The sequence below is a fragment of the Ochotona princeps genome, chromosome Y (assembly GCF_030435755.1).
Source record: "Ochotona princeps isolate mOchPri1 chromosome Y, mOchPri1.hap1, whole genome shotgun sequence".
NCBI classification, from domain to species: Eukaryota; Metazoa; Chordata; class Mammalia; order Lagomorpha; family Ochotonidae; genus Ochotona; species Ochotona princeps.
In genome coordinates, this window is record NC_080866.1 from 11,604,628 (window position 1) to 11,609,887 (window position 5,260).

The following is a 5,260-nucleotide window of genomic DNA, read 5'->3' on the forward strand; positions in this document are numbered from 1 at the left end:
TGATGCAGTTCCATAGGCTCTAGCATTTACCTTCCCTCTTACCCATACTCCACAGCCTATTTTCGCCTCTATCATCACAATAGTGTTGTCCTTCCAAAATAGTCATTAAGTTCATTACTCTGCTATTTAAGTATATCCTGACAATTTAATATGAACAATGCCTTAAAAGGAACCATTATAAATACTATATTATAATACATGTTATATCTTGTATAGTATATCTATGTATTTTTAATTATATATTTATATTTTATACTTTAAACATTTAATTTTTATTGAGATTTTTTCCTGGCAAAACCATAAGTACATGTAATTTATGCAGTATTTTAAATTGAAACATTTCTGTGCTTCTGTTATATGTATTCATATAACATATCATTTAAAATGATCCACTGTTTTCCTAACATAGTGATTTTCTGAAGAAAAATTCTGAATCCAGGATTACAACATTCATCTGACAATTATTCATGTTAATTCTGCTTTACTTTATTTCAATCTCAGTGAGGATCAGGCCAACAACTTACAGAATATTTCACTTTTTTTATTTTACTTTTTATCCCCCCTACTTCCTTATATGTTAATTTTTATTTAATAGAGTCATTTATCCCTCCAGAATTGTCTGCTTTTTTGAGAGGCTGCCGTGTGTTAGATTCTCGCTTCATCTTTAGGAGTGTGTAGCAGTATGCAGGATCTTGAGGACCCATGTTTTGGTTTAGTTTGAAGACTAAGAAATTTAGAGCCAACAGGTCTTTGCTCTGTTACTCAGACATACAAATAGGGGGATAAATCTGAAAAAATTAGGTTTCTTGTAAAGTGGAATGACTTGTAAGTGTGTTTTGAGTAAGTTCAATTCTGCTAGTTACTCTGATTCATGACATAGTTGAATGAGTCTGAGAAATGTAAAATGTTCTCCACTCAGATTTCTCACAGCCAATAAGCTAAACTCTATGGCAAATATTTCAGAAAGATATGAAAGCATGCTGTGGGTTTCTACCAGATCATCTTATACTATACTTGAATAACATCTTAGGATCCTTTGTTGTCGAGATGATCTTCTGTCTAGGGTGATAATATATAGGAAAATCTTAGCAAAGCATGAAACATTAGATTAAAGTCTAACAAACTCTGAGGTTAAATGGAATATCAGAGCCTAGTTTGTAAAATTTGCTTTGTAAAGATCCCTTAATTCCATGGTTAAGTTTTTTTCGAGGTATTTACAGAGTTCTCTCAGCTTTGTGAATGGGACACTATCAGGCATTTCATGTCTCTTTTCATATTCTAGTTTTGAAGAATCGCTGTGTTCCTTTTAGGGAGTCTTACTCACTTCTGTGTTTTTGTTTCTTGTGTTTCTGTATTTATTTTTAGGCATATCTAGAAGTAATTTTTGGTTTTTCCTCTGATGGCTTTTATCTTTGAACTACTCTCTGTGACTTGGTTGCGTGACTTCTTCAGTGAAGATCTGGAGGTGTATCGATCGAGGGAATTATCAAGGCATAATCACAGTATCACATCCTTTCTTTCCAGAAGAGCAACAGCCATGATTAGCCCATAGTGGCTACAACTGTCAGCACTTGCACCACACAGAACCTCAGTGTAGGCCTGTAAGTGCAGAGCCCTGCAATGATCCACCTTGGATACATAGAGATCTTAAACCTTGATGTCAGACATGTTGAATGCCCAAAGACCCAGCTTTACACCATACACTGTCATGCAGTCACAGCATTCCCATAGTCTTTGCATAGAAGACTCCAACAGTCACAAAATGTTGGGAATTCTCTCGTTTCTGTGAATCTGCCCCTCCTGCAGGGTGAGGAGTGGTGTTCCCAACGCCAGTTATGAATGGCCTGCCTTCGTAGTTTGTGCCCAAGAAACTGGGCTCAAAGTCAGTGAGGAACATGCATTATCCTTATAATACAATCATCTAGCAGTGCTCTTGTAGAACCAGGTGTGCACCACACCCACTACAATCCCTGCTGATCTCAAAGAGGTGGTTTCTCCTGAATAAACCAGGGCACATCAAAGTAACACTATCTCCTACTGGTCCATATGAGTTATACATTTTTAATTATATATATATACATATATATATATATACACACATATACATTATACATATACATCATACATATATGTTATATGTATATATTATACATACATATATACATATACATACATAAAACATACATATATACATATATTATACATATACATTACACATATCTATTATATGTATATATATGTATATATATTAAAAGTATATGTATTTTTAATTATATATTACATATTGTAACATATATAAATTTTGAACAACTATTCAGGGGAAGAAGAAATTGAGAGAATGCAAGAAAATATTGGAACGTGATTAATTGAGTGTGAGTCTGCATGTATCAAGTGTATATGAGCTTCTCAAATAACGCATCTGCAACAGCAGCAATAGAAGAAAAGCAATGCATTTATTAGATGCTTGTGCACATTTCTTAAAAAAACAAAGCAGGATTATAAACAGAATGAATCATGCTCTCAAATCTTGATAGTTTTGTAAAGAAAAGTGATTTTCTAGCACTTTGTGAATTTCCTAAAGAAGGAAAGCTCAGTACATCTGGCTTTTCACTTGAACTGCACTTCGAGTCCATGAACATCAATTCTGAGTTGTGAGGAAGCACTTTTTTGCAGTTCAGTGTTACCCACATGATGTAGGACATTGATTGTTACTGAATTCATTATAAGGCCATGTGCAGCTGAAACCACATGCCAAGGTTTACATGTTAAAATGATATCTTGTTTTTATTTGAACCACCAACATGGAAACAGAATGAATGATGCTGTGAGGTTGCTTCAGCAGATTGTTCCAAAGAACAATTCAAACTGTAGCCCACATAATTTAGTAAAGAAGACAATCTCCTCATCCAAATTAGAAAATTATCAGACACGTAAGATTTACAATGCTGACAAATCACTGCATCAGTTGTGAGTAAAGTTAATTTAATCTGGCCTATTTTCCTTTGTGTATGGCAAGTAATCTAACCAGAATTCCCCACATATTAACCTGTGATATATTGATGATAAAGGACTTGGTATTTTCCTGTAAGCTGAGTCAAATGTACATTTCATCCCATGGTCAATAAAGGAATGCTGTAGTCTTCATGGAATAAGTCTCTTGAATTTTTAGTTTTTCTTGACATTATAATCTTGTAATATATGCAAGGTCAGGTGTATGCTGGAGATTTGAAAATTGAGAGGAGAACTATTTTCTCATTTTTTCTTCTGTGTCACTGCATATAAATATTCCACATATTTGCAACAGAATATTCTGAAAAAACACATACTAAACTTTCGGAATTGCCTTTGAAATTTGGATAGGATAATTTAACTACACAGATGGAAGAGAAGTTGAAACCTAATTGAATATATATAAAAAGTGAATCCAAACTTGAGTTATCCTATCATCTTATTCTGATACATTTCTCCTTACATTGAAATAAATTATTTAGCATGTTAAACATATATGTTCTTTAAAAATTTTGCCTTCAATAGAGAAATAGGGAAAGACATATCTCAGTGAAATTCCTGAATCAAAGACATGCTCTTCTGGAATTCTTATCTTGCCATATACCTCTTTGGATCCACATTTTTACAGTTGTGCACCCTAGAAAGGAATAGGTGATGGCCAAGAAACATATTTCCTGCTGTTCATGAGGAAGTTTGAGTTTGAGTTTCTTTCTCACACAAATGACTGACCTATTCCTGATGACTAAAAATCTCAACAAATGCTGCAAGTTTGCCTTGTGCGTCATTGGGGAGAAGAACAATCAAAAAGAAAGGCGCAGGGGTCTTTGCCTGGAGAGCTATCAAGATTTATTTTCAGGGTTTCAGTTCCTACATACTTATAAAGCAATAACTCAAACACAACTCAGAATTAGATCATGAATGTAAGCAGGATGTTCAAAGAAAATTAACAAGGGAGCTTTGTCAAAGCACTATTAAAATGCAGAAGAGATAAAGAGTACTGTCTGACCTTGGTTAACTAATTAGACTGACCACGGATGTTCGCCTTTCCTCAAGGAGTGGATGAAAACACCTTGGAGGACTCAGTGGTGGTACCATGTATGCTGGGTGAGAGGCCCTGTTCCCCCTGTTCCTAGATACTCTTTTTGACACATCCCCAACCTTGAATCTGTCACCCCCGATTTACCTTGTTGGATGCATTCCAACAACAAGCACGACCTCACCACATACATTGAAACACTTACACACAGACTTCTCATATCTAACAAAAGGAGTTAACTGATGGAGATTGTCAAAGGAAACTGGAAGTTAGACTTAGATTAAAGTGAGAATAGCCTTCTTTTTTGAATTATAGTATAGGCTGATTTAGTTGCTGGGCTCCATGCAGTAGGTTTGGATAACACAGCAACTTCAAAGGTGTGAAGAGAACAGCTCCCTTGTTTGGCAGGACCTAGGGTAGCTGCCAGCAGTTTGGCAGGGTCTGGTGGGTGTCTCTCTAACCACCTTGACACAGCTTCACCCCCTTTTTGCACAGACACTCAACCACTGCACTAAGAATTCTGTAATCGATTGAGGCATTGCAGTGCAGATCTGCTGTGCAGTGCCAGTTATGGGTTATTTCACTTGCCTTTGTTAGCTAATTATTATTAGGAACTTGTAACTGGAATAAAGGTTATAACACATCTTCTAGTTTGACTGTTGCAACCCTAACCATTAAATATTTTGGAGAGTATAAACCAGACAAAATAATCTCTCTCACTTCCTTACACTTACACTTACACTTACATAGCGTAAAACTTATTTCAAAGTCAACAGATTGTTAATGAAAGAAAAGCTTTGGCCAAGGTAAATTACATGGAATACAAATTACTTGAAAGTGTGTCACTGAAACATAAGTCCACCTAGTATGCACCAAAGGGATTTGGTTTATTTTATTTTATTAAATTTATTCATTCATTACATTGTGTTGTAATTTCACAGGAACTGGGATTCTCCCACCCAATTCCCCATATCCTCCCCCCATGGTGGGTTCCTCCACCCTGTTGCGTAGTCATAGTTCAAGTTCAGTGAGATACACTCTTAGCAAGAATATGCTAAGCATAGAGTCCAACATCTGATATTTCAGTCAAGTTCAACTACTTATTGAGGAGACCCTCTCTGGTCTGAGGGCATAGCCAACAGAGTATCATCCCGGTCAAATAAAACCACTAACATATTATCAGCAACAATTAACATCGTTATGGAATTAATTGAC